This window comes from Bombina bombina, chromosome 1 (assembly GCF_027579735.1).
Source record: "Bombina bombina isolate aBomBom1 chromosome 1, aBomBom1.pri, whole genome shotgun sequence".
Classification (NCBI taxonomy): domain Eukaryota; kingdom Metazoa; phylum Chordata; class Amphibia; order Anura; family Bombinatoridae; genus Bombina; species Bombina bombina.
In genome coordinates, this window is record NC_069499.1 from 183,744,592 (window position 1) to 183,757,422 (window position 12,831).

A 12,831-nucleotide genomic window follows, 5' to 3' on the forward strand; every position below is an offset into this window, starting at 1 on the left:
ACAGAATTTATGTTTACCTGATAAATTACTTTCTCCAACGGTGTGTCCGGTCCACGGCGTCATCCTTACTTGTGGGATATTCTCTTCCCCAACAGGAAATGGCAAAGAGCCCAGCAAAGCTGGTCACATGATCCCTCCTAGGCTCCGCCTACCCCAGTCATTCGACCGACGTTAAGGAGGAATATTTGCATAGGAGAAACCATATGATACCGTGGTGACTGTAGTTAAAGAAAATAAATTATCAGACCTGATTAAAAAAACCAGGGCGGGCCGTGGACCGGACACACCGTTGGAGAAAGTAATTTATCAGGTAAACATAAATTCTGTTTTCTCCAACATAGGTGTGTCCGGTCCACGGCGTCATCCTTACTTGTGGGAACCAATACCAAAGCTTTAGGACACGGATGAAGGGAGGGAGCAAATCAGGTCACCTAAATGGAAGGCACCACGGCTTGCAAAACCTTTCTCCCAAAAATAGCCTCAGAAGAAGCAAAAGTATCAAATTTGTAAAATTTAGTAAAAGTGTGCAGTGAAGACCAAGTCGCTGCCTAACATATCTGATCAACAGAAGCCTCGTTCTTGAAGGCCCATGTGGAAGCCACAGCCCTAGTGGAGTGAGCTGTGATTCTTTCAGGAGGCTGCCGTCCGGCAGTCTCATAAGCCAATCGGATAATGCTTTTAATCCAGAAGGAGAGAGAGGTAGAATTTGCTTTTTAACCTCTCCGTTTACCAGAATAAACAACAAACAAAGACGAAGTTTGTCTGAAATCCTTAGTAGCTGCTAAGTAAAATTTGAGAGCACGAACTACATCCAAGTTGTGCAACAAACGTTCCATCTTTGAAACTGGATTAGGACACAAAGAAGGCACAACTATCTCCTGGTTAATGTTTTTGTTAGAAACAACTTTTGGAAGAAAACCAGGTTTAGTACGCAAAACCACCTTATCTGCATGGAACCCCAGATAAGGAGAAGAACACTGCAGAGCAGATAATTCTGAAACTCTTCTAGCAGAAGAAATTGCAACCAAAAACAAAACTTTCCAAGATAATAACTTAATATCAACGGAATGTAAGGGTTCAAACGGAACCCCCTGAAGAACTGAAAGAACTAGGTTGAGACTCCAAGGAGGAGTCAAAGGTTTGTAAACAGGCTTGATTCTAACCAGAGCCTGAACAAAGGCTAGAACATCTGGCACAGCTGCCAGCTTTTTGTGAAGTAACACAGACAAGGCAGAAATCTGTCCCATCAAGGAACTTGCAGATAATCCTTTTTCCAATCCTTCTCGAAGGAAGGATAGACTCTTAGGAATCTTAACCTTGTCCCAAGGGAATCCTGTAGATTCACACCAACAGATATATTTTTCCCAAAATATGTGGTAAATTTTTCTGGTTACAGGCTTTCAGGCCTGAACAAGAGTATCAATACCAGAATCTGAGAACCCTCGCTTTGATAAGATCAAGCGTTCAATCTCCAAGCAGTCAGCTGGAGTGGGTCGAACGGACCTAGAACAAGAAGGTCTCGTCTCAAAGGTAGCTTCCATGGTGGAGCCGATGACATATTCACCAGATCTGCATACCAAGTCCTGCGTGGCCACGCAGGAGCTATCAAGATCACCGACGCCCTCTCCTTTGATCCTGGCTACCAGCCTGGGGATGAGAGGAAACGGCGGGAACACATAAGCTAGTTTGAAGGTCCAAGGTGCTACTAGTGCATCCACTAGAGCCGCCTTGGGATCCCTGGATCTGGACCCGTAGTAAGGAACTCTGAAGTTCTGACGAGAGGCCATCAGATCCACGTCTGGAATGCCCCACGGTTGAGTGACTTGGGCAAAGATTTCCGGATGGAGTTCCCACTCCCCCGGATGCAATGTCTGACGACTCAGAAAAACCGCTTCCCAACTTTCCACTCTTGGGATGTGGATAGCAGACAGGTGGCAGGAGTGAGACTCCGCCCATAGAATGATTTTGGTCACTTCTTCCATCGCTAGGGAACTCCTTGTTCCCCCCTGATGGTTGATGTACGCAACAGTTGTCATGTCGTCTTGATCGAAACCGTATGAACTTGGCCCTCGCTAGCTGAGGCCAAGCTTTGAGAGCATTGAATATCGCTCTCAGTTCCAGAATATTTATCGGTAGAAGAGATTCTACCCGAGACCAAAGACCCTGAGCTTTCAGGGATCCCCAGACCGCGCCCCAGCCCATCAGACTGGCGTCGGTCGTGACAATGACCCACTCTGGTCTGCGGAAGGTCATCCCTTGTGACAGGTTGTCCAGGGACAGCCACCAACGGAGTGAGTCTCTGGTCTTCTGATTTACTTGTATCTTCGGAGACAAGTCTGAATAGTCCCCATTCCACTGACTGAGCATGAACAGTTGTAATGGTCTTAGATAAATGCGCACAAAAGGAACTATGTCCATTGCCGCTACCATCAAACCTATCACTTCCATGCACTGCGCTATGGAAGGAAGAGGAACGGAATGAAGTATCCGACAAGAGTCTAGAAGTTTTGTTTTTCTGGCTTCTGTCAGAAAAATCCTCATTTCTAAGGAGTCTATTATAGTTCCCAAGAAGGGAACCCTTGTTGACGGAGATAGAGAACTCTTTTCCACGTTCACTTACCATCCGTGAGATCTGAGAAAGGCCAGGACAATGTCCGTGTGAGCCTTTGCTTGAAGAAGGGACGACGCTCGAATCAGAATGTCGTCCAAGTAAGGTACTACAGCAATGCCCCTTGGTCTTAGCACCGCCAGAAGGGACCCTAGTACCTATGAGAAAATCCTAGGAGCAGTGGCTAATCCGAAAGAAAACGCCACGAACTGGAAATGCTTGTCCAGGAATGCAAACCTTAGGAACCGATGATGTTCCTTGTGGATAGGAATATGTAGATACGCATCCTTTAAATCCACCGTGGTCATGAATTGACCGTCCTGGAAGGAAGGAATTGTTCGAATGGTTTCCATCTTGAACGATGGAACCTTGAGAAACTTGTTCAAGATCTTGAGATCTAAGATTGGTCTGAACGTTCCCTCTTTTTTGGGAACTATGAACAGATTGGAGTAGAACCCCATCCCTTGTTCTCCTAATGGAACAGGATGAATCACTCCCGTTTTTAGCAGGTCTTCTACACAATGTAAGAATGCCTGTCTTTTTATGTGGTCTGAAGACAACTGAGACCTGTGGAACCTCCCCCTTGGAGGAAGCCCCTTGAACTCCAGAGAATAATCTTGGGAGACTATTTCTAGCGCCCAAGGATCCAGAACATCTCTTGCCCAAGCCTGAGCGAAGAGAGAGAGTCTGCCCCCCACCAGATCCGGTCCCGGATCGGGGGCCCGCATTTCATGCTGTCTTGGTAGCAGTGGCAGGTTTCCTGGCCTGCTTTCCTTTCCAGGCTGGATTGGCTTGAGAAGTATTACCTTCCTGCTTAGAGGACGTAGCCCTTGGGGCTGGTCCGTTTCTGCGAAAGGGACGAAACTTAGGTTTATTTTTGGTCTTGAAAAGACCTATCCTGAGGAAGGGCGTGGCCCTTGCCCCCAGTGATATCAGAGATAATCTCTTTCAAGTCAGGGCCAAACAGTGTTTTCCCCTTGAAAGGAATGTCAAGCAATTTGTTCTTGGAAGACGCATCCGCTGACCAAGATTTTAACCAAAGCGCTCTGCGCCACAATAGCAAACCCAGAATTTTTCGCCGCTAACCTAGCCAATTGCAAGGTGGCGTCTAGGGTGAAAGAATTAGCCAATTTAAGAGCACGAATTCTGTCCATAATCTCCTCATAAGAAGAAGAATTACTAATAATCGCCTTTTCTAGCTCATCAAACCAGAAACACGCGGCTGTAGTGACAGGGACAATGCATGCAATTGGTTGTAGAAGGTAACCTTGCTGAACAAACATCTTTTTTAGCAAACCTTCTAATTTTTTATCCATAGGATCTTGAAAAGCACAACTATCTTCTATGGGTATAGTGGCGCGCTTGTGTAGAGTAGAAACCGCCCCCTCGACCTTGGGGACTGTCTGCCATAAGTCCTTTCTGGGGTCGACTATAGGAAAACAATTTTTTAAATATGGGGGGAGGTACTAAAGGTATACCGGGCCTGTCCCATTCTTTATTAACAATGTACGCCACCCGCTTGGATATAGGAAAAGCTTCGGGGGGCCCCGGGGCCTCTAAGAACTTTTCCATTTTACATAGTGGTTCTGGAATGACCAGATAATCACAATCATCCAAATTGGATAACACCTCCTTTAAGCAGAGCGCGGAGATGTTCCAACTTAAATTTAAAAGTAATCACATCAGGTTCAGCTTGTTGAGAAATTTTTCCTGAATCTGAAATTTCTCCCTCAGACAAAACCTCCCTGGCCCCCTCAGACTGGTGTAGGGGCCCTTCAGAAACCATATCATCAGCGTTCTCATGCTCTACAGAATTTTCTAAAACAGAGCAGTCGCGCTTTCGCTGATAAGTGGGCATATTGGCTAAAATGTTTTTGATAGAATTATCCATTACAGCCGTTAAATGTTGCATAGTAAGGAGTATTGGCGCACTAGATGTACTAGGGGCCTCCTGTATGGGCAAGACTGGTGTAGACGAAGGAGGGGATGATGCAGTACCATGCTTACTCCCCTCACTTGAGGAATCATCTTGGGCATCATTTTTACTAAATTTTTTATGACATAAAATACATATAGTTAAACGAGAAGGAACCTTGGTTTCCCCACAGTCAGAACACAATCTATCTGGTAGTTCAGACATGTTAAACAGGCATAAACTTGATAACAAAGCACAAAAAACGTTTTAAAATAAAACCGTTACTGTCACTTTAAATTTTAAACTAAACACACTTTATTACTGCAATTGCGAAAAAGTATGAAGGAATTGTTCAAAATTCACCAAAATTTCACCACAGTATCTTAAAGCCTTAAAAGTATTGCACACCAAATTTTGAAGCTTTAACCCTTAAAATAACGGAACCGGAGCCGTTTTTATATTTAACCCCTTTACAGTCCCTGGAATCTGCTTTGCTGAGACCCAACCAAGCCCAAAGGGGAATACGATACCAAATGATGCCTTCAGAAAGACTTTTCTATGTATCAGAGCTCCACACACATGCAGCTGCATGCCATGCTGTTCTCAAAAACAAGTGCGCCATACCGGCGCGAAAATGAGGCTCTGACAATGATTAGGGAAAGTCCCTAAAGAATAAGGTGTCTAAAACAGTGCCTGCCGATATAATCTTATCAAAATACCCAGATTAAATGATTCCTCAAGGCTAAATATGTGTTAATAATGAATCGATTTAGCCCAGAAAAAGTCTACAGTCTTAATAAGCCCTTGTGAAGCCCTTATTTACTATCTTAATAAACATGGCTTACCGGATCCCATAGGGAAAATGACAGCTTCCAGCATTACATCGTCTTGTTAGAATGTGTCATACCTCAAGCAGTAAGAGACTGCACACTGTTCCCCCAACTGAAGTTAATTGCTCTCAACAGTCCTGTGTGGAACAGCCATGGATTTTAGTTACGGTGCTAAAATCATTTTCCTCATACAAACAGAAATCTTCATCTCTTTTCTGTTTCTGAGTAAATAGTACATACCAGCACTATTTTAAAATAACAAACTCTTGATTGAATAATAAAAACTACAGTTAAACACTAAAAAACTCTAAGCCATCTCCGTGGAGATGTTGCCTGTACAACGGCAAAGAGAATGACTGGGGTAGGCGGAGCCTAGGAGGGATCATGTGACCAGCTTTGCTGGGCTCTTTGCCATTTCCTGTTGGGGAAGAGAATATCCCACAAGTAAGGATGACGCCGTGGACCGGACACACCTATGTTGGAGAAATAAAAACAGCCATTTTCCGCTGAAAAAATTAATCCACAACCCAAAAAAAATAAGTTTATTCTCATAAATGAAAGTTAAAAAAAACTTAAATCAAAAGCAGAAGAATCAAACTGAAACAGCTGCCTGAAGAACTTTTCTACCAAAAACTGCTTCTGAAGAAGCAAATACATCAAAATGGTAGAATTTAGTAAATGTATGCAAAGAGGACCAAGTCGCTGCTTTGCAAATCTGATCAAATGAAGCTTCATTCTTAAAAGCCCACGAAGTGGAGACTGATCTAGTAGAATGAGCTGTAATTCTCTGAGGCGGGGCCTGACCCGACTCCAAATAAGCTTGATGAATCAAAAGTTTTAACCAAGAAGCCAAGGAAATAGCAGAAGCCTTCTGACCTTTCCTAGGACCAGAAAATAAAACAAATAGACTGGAAGTCTTCCTGAAATCTTTAGTAGCTTCCACATAATATTTCAAAGCTCTTATCACATCCAAAGAATGTAAGGATCTTTCCAAAGAATTCTTAGGATTAGGACACAAGTAAGGGACAACAATTTCTCTACTAATGTTGTTAGAATTCACAACCTTAGGTAAAAATTGAAAAGAAGTCCGCAAAACTGCCTTATCCTGATGAAAAATCAGAAAAGGAGACTCACAAGAAAGAGCAGATAGCTCAGAAACTCTTCTAGCAGAAAAGATGGCCAAAAGAAACAACACTTTCCAAGAAAGTTTAATGTCCAAAGAATGCATTGGCTCAAATGGAGGAGCCTGTAAAGCCTTCAGAACCAAAGACTCCAAGGAGGAGAGATTGATTTAATGACAGGCTTAATACGAACTAAAGCCTGTACAAAACAGTGAATATCAGGAAGTATAGCAATCTTTCTGTGAAATAAAACAGAAAGAGCAGAGATTTGTCCCTTCAAGGAACTTGCAGACAACCCCTTATCCAAACCATCCTGAAGAAACTGTAAAATTCTAGGAATTCTAAAAGAATGCCAAGAGAATTTATGAGAACACCATGAAATGTAAGTCTTCCAAACTCTATAATAAATCTTTCCAGAGACAGATTTACGAGCTTGTAACATAGTATTAATCACTGAGTCAGAGAAACCTCTATGACTTAGTACTAAGCGTTCAATTTCCATACCTTCAAATTTAATTATTTGAGATCCTTAACGGAAGTGGCAAAGGCTGGCAACTGGACATCAAAACCAGATCCACATACCAAAACGTGTGTGGCCATGCTGGAGCCACCAGCAACACAAACGATTGTTCCCTGATGATTTTGGAGATCACTCTTGGAAGGAGAACTAGAGGCGGGAAAATGTAAGCAGGATGATAACACCAAGGAGGTGTCAGTGCATCCACTGCTTCCCCCTGAACATCCCTGGACAGGTATCTGGGAAGTTTCTTGTTAAGATGAGAGGCCATAAGATCTATCTCTGGAAGACCCCACATCTGAACAATCTGAGAAAACACATCTGGATGGAGAGACCACTCCCCTGGATGTAAAGTCTGACGGCTGAGATAATCCACCTCCCAATTGTCTACACCTGGGATATGCACCGCAGAGATTAGAAAGGAGCTGGATTCCGCCCAAGCAAGTATCCGAGATACTTCTTTCATAGCTTGGGGACTGTGAGTCCCACCATGATGATTGACATATGCCACTGTTGTGATATTGTCTGTCTGAAAACAAATGAACGGTTCTCTCTTTAACAGAGGCCAAAACTGAAGAGCTCTGAAAATTGTTCTAAAATATTTATTGGTAATCTCGCCTCTTGAGATTTCCAAACCCCTTATGCTGTCAGAGATCCCCAAACAGATCTCCAACCTGAAAGACTCGCATCTGTTGAGATCACAGTCCAGGTTGGCCGAACAAAAGAAGCCCCTCGAACTAAACGATGGTGATCTATCCACCACGTCAGAGAGTATCGTACATTTGGATTTAAGGATATTAATTGTGATATCTTTGTATAATCCCTGCACCATTGGTTCGGCATACAAAGCTGTAGAGGTCTCATTTGAAAACTAGCAAAGGGGATCGCATCCAATGCTGCAGTCGTGAGACCTAAAACTTCCATGCACATAGCCACTGAAGGGAATGACTGAGACTGAAGGTGCCGGCAGGCTACAACCAAATTTAAATGTCTCTTGTCTGTTAGAGACAGAGTCATGGACACTGAATCTATCTGGAAGCCTAAAAAGGTGACCCTTGTCTGAGGAATCAAGAAACTTTTTGGTAAATTGATCCTCCAACCATGTTTCCGAAGAAACAACACTAGTTGATTCGTGTGAGGTTCTGCAGAACGTAAAGACTGAGCTAGTACCAAGATATCGTCCAAATAAGGAAACACTGCAATACCCTGTTCTCTAATTACAGAGAGTAGGGAACCTAGAACCTTTGAAAAGATTCTTGGAGCTGTTGCTAGGCCAAATGGAAGAGAAACAAATTGGTAATGCTTGTCTAGAAAAGAGAATCTCAGGAACTGATAATGTTCTGGATGAATTGGAATATGAAGGTATGCATCCTGCAAGTCTATTGTGGACATATAATGTCCTCGCTGAACAAAAGGCAGAATAGTCCTTATAGTCACCATCTTGAAAGTTGGTACTCTTACATAACAATTCAAAATTTTCAGATCCAGAACTGGTCTGAATAAATTTTCCTTCTTTGGGAAAATGAATAGATTTGAATAAAACCCCATACCTTGTTCCTGAAAAGGAATTGGCATAATTAGCCCTGAAGACTCCAGGTCTGAAACACACTTCAGGAAAGCCTGAGCTTTTACTGAATTTGCTGGGATACGTGAGAGAGAAAAAAATCTTCTCACAGGTGGTCTTACTCTGAATCCTTTTCAATACCCTTGAGAGACAATGCTCTGAATCCATTGATTTTGTACAGAATTTATCCAAATATCCTTGTAAAACCTTAATCTGCCCTCTACCAGCTGAGCTGGAATGAGGGCCGCACCTTCATGCGGACTTAGGGGCTGACTTTGGTTTCTTAAATGGCTTGGATTTATTCCAATTTGAGGAAGGCTTCCAATTGGAAACAGATTCCTTGGGGGAAGGATTGAGTTTTTGTTCCTTATTTTGAAGAAAGGAACGAAAACGTTTAGAAGCCTTAGATTTACCCTTAGGTTTTTTATCCTGAGGCAGAAAAGCTCCCTTTCCCCCAGTAACAGTTGAAATAATAGAATCCAACTGAGAACCAAATAAAATTATTACGTTGGAAAGAAAGAGATAGTAATCTAGATTTAGATGTCATATCAGCATTCCAAGATATAAGCCACAACGTTCTTCTAGCTAATATAGCTAAAGACATGGATCTAACATCAATTTTGATATAAAAATGGCATCACAAATAAAATGATAAGCATATTGCAGTAAGCGAATAATGCTAGATATGTCAGAATCCAATTCTTGTTGCGCTAAATTCTCCAACCAGAAAGTTGATGCAGTCGCAACATCAGCCAAAGAAATTGCAGGTCTGAGAAGATGACCTGAATATAAATAGGCTTTCCTTAGATAAGATTCAAGCTTCCCATCTAAAGGATCCTTAAAGGAAGTACTATCTTCCATAGGAATAGAAGTACGTTTAGCAAGAGTAGAAATAGCCCCATCAACTTTGGGGATTTTTTCCCAAAACTCTATAGAATTTGCTGGTAAATGATACAATTTTTTAAACCTTGAAGGAGGAATAAAAGAAGTACCTGGCTTACTCCATTCCTTAGAAATCATATCAGAAATAGCCTCAGGAATAGGAAATTCCCCCTGGAGAAACCACAGGAGGTTTAAAAACAGCATTTAAACGTTTATTAGACTGAACGTCAATAGGACTGGTTACCTCAATATCCAAAGTAATTAACACTTCTTTTAATAAAGAACGCATATACTCTATTTTAAATAAATAAGTAGATTTGTCAGTGTCAATGTCTGAGGAAGGATCTTCTGTATCAGATAGATCCTCATCAGAGGAGGATAAATTATAATGTTGTTGGTCATTTGAAATTTCATCAACTGAATGAGAAGTTTTAAAAGACCTTTTACGTTTATTAGAAGGTGGAAATGCAGACAAAGCCTTCAAGATAGAATCAGAAACAAATTCTTTAAAATTCATAGATATATCATGTACATTAGAAGTTGAAGGAACTGCAACTGGCAATGTACTATTACTGATGGACACACTATCTGCATGTAAAAGTTTTTCATGACAACTATTACAAATGACATGCAGAGAAATAATTTCCACAATCTTACAACAAATGCACTTAGCTTTGGTAGAACCGATGTCAGGCAGCAATGTTCAGCAGAAACCTCTGAGGCAGGATCAGATTGAGACATCTTGCAAAATGTCAAAGAAAAAACAACATATAAAGCAAAATTATCAATTTCCTTATATGACAGTTTCAGGAATGGGAAAAAAATGCAAATAGCATAGCCCTCTGATAGAGAAAAAGGCAAGTGGCAAACATCAATGGGGTCCTAAAATAATGAAAAAGTTTGGCACCAAGTATGACGCACAACGTAACTGAAAACTTTTTTGGTGCCAATAATAACCGGAAATGACACACTCGCGTCACTAATGACGCAACCGTGTGTAAGGCTTCGGCGTCAACTATGACACCGGAAATGATGAAGTTGCGTCATAGACGTATTTTTCGCATCAAAAAAATTCTTGCGCCAAGAATGACGCAATAAAGTCTAGCATTTGGCGCACCCGCGGGCCTAATACCGCCCGCAATTTGCAAGAAGCAATCAATTGAAAAAAGACTAAACCCCAGATAAGAAAAATAAATTCTTAAAAATTTTTTATTTTCCCCAAATATGAAACTGACAGTCTGCAGAAGGAAATACATGAACCTGACTCATGGCAAATATAAGTACAATACATATATTTAGAACTTTATATAAATGCATAAAGTGCCAAACCATAGCTGAGGTGTCTTAAGTAATAAAAAACATACTTACCCAAAGACACCCATCCACACATAGCAGATAGCCAAACCAGTACTGAAACAGTTATCAGTAGAGGTAATGGTAAATTGAGAGTATATCGTCGATCTGAAAAGGGTGGTAGGAGATGAATCTCTACGACCGATAACAGAGAACCTATGAAATAGACCCCCGTTAGGGAAATCATCGTATTCAATAAGTGATACTCCCTTCACGTCCCTCTGACATTTGCTGTACTCTGAGAGGAATCGGGCTTCAACAATGCTGAGAAGCGCATATCAACGTAGAAATCATAGCACAAACTTACTTCACCACCTCCATAGGAGGCAAAGTTTTTAAAACTGAATTGTGGGTGTGGTGAGGGGTGTATTTATAGGCATTTTGAGCTTTGGGAAACTTTGCCCCTCCTGGTAGGATTGTATATCCCATACGTCACTAGCTCATGGACTCTTGCCAATTTTTATATATATATATATATATATATATATATATATATATATATATATATATATATATATATATATATATATATATACACACACATACATATACACATACATACATACATATATACACACACACAAAATAGTGGCCACACAAGCAGTATCAAGCCCGCATACAGAATAAAAAATAAGTAAGAAGAAACATTGCTTGAGAGTATAAAAATCAGTTATAGCAGCAGTTCTCTTTCCGTTTGATAGTTTCAACAGTTATTTTATTTGTATTACTTCTCATTTATTATTAAGACGCTATACATTATTTTCTTTTACAATATGTTTTGATCTTTGCCTTGTTTTCTTTTCTTGAACTCAATAAAGACATAATAAAAAATAAAATAAATCGAACATTCAAATATACATTACATGTTAGTTATGATATGTTAAGATATGATATGTAAGTGTGCAAAACTTGAAATGAAATGATCTAGTAGCAGTACTTAAGACCACACATTTGGGGGGGGGGGGGGGGGATTGTACCACACTCACCATACTGTTGCAGCTTGTCTGTAACAGCAGTAACATGCAGCAGTGTATCTTAAAAGGGACATCGTACCCTAGATTTTTCTTTGCATAAATGTTTTGTTGAATCCAGAATACAAAAACCCACAGCACCATTAGCTTTTCAGCAATGTATTTAGCTTCTTCTCACATAGTACAGATGTAGGTCTGCAACGTTTCGGGAGGTTATGATTAAGGAATAACCTTCTGAAATGTTGCAGACCTACAACTGTATTATGTGAGAATAAGCTAAATTAATTGCTGAAAAGCTAATGGTGCTATGGGTTTTTGAATTCTGGAGTCTGTGAGGGGTTAACGGCCCCCATTTTCCCCACGAGCATCAGATACCATATACCAATGGTGCTGTACACTTCTTTGTGTAAAAATAAATGTTTTGTGGATGATCCATTTATATAGCCCATCTGGTAGTGTTTTTATAAAAAATGTATAGTTTTGCTTATTTTTAAGAACATTGTGCTGATTTTAAAACTCCTAACCAAGCCCCACAGTGTGAGATGTATACACGCATTTACAGACTCCTGCAGGCTCCTGTTTATGTTATCTGTCTTTTCATATGCAGGGAAGGGGGAGGTGGGGGAGTGTCTGCTCTTTTTGTTTACCCAGCCCCTTTCACTGGGTATTCCAGCTAACGTTCATAAACATTGTTAAACTGGGAGCTTCTAAGTTTTTAAAAAGGTATCTGTATTTCATTCTTTATAGTAGTGTATTACATGCAGTTATATGACAATTGGTGTATATTGCCCCTTTAAGTATTCTAATGACTAGAAACAGGCACGCTTATTTCACCTTATGCCACTTCCTGCTTTATTATTACACTGTGTGCACAATTATTAGGCAAGTTGTATTTTTGAGGATTTCATTATTGAACTACAGTGCTCTCGGTTAATAAACCTCAAACCTGAATATTTAAAGGGACACTGAACCCAAATTTTTTCTTTTGTAATTCAGATAGAGCATACAATTTTAAGCAACTTTCTAATTTACTCCTATTACCCATTTTTCTTCGTTCTCTTGCTATCATT

At 40.7% G+C, this 12,831-nt stretch overlaps 1 protein-coding gene across 1 annotated transcript in view; it reads right to left on the reverse strand.

The window, feature by feature from the left end:
* PCNX1 (pecanex 1) overlaps window positions 1–12,831 on the reverse strand; it is a gene marked incomplete in the record, with an annotated part of 752,914 nt that overhangs the window by 663,246 nt on the left and 76,837 nt on the right.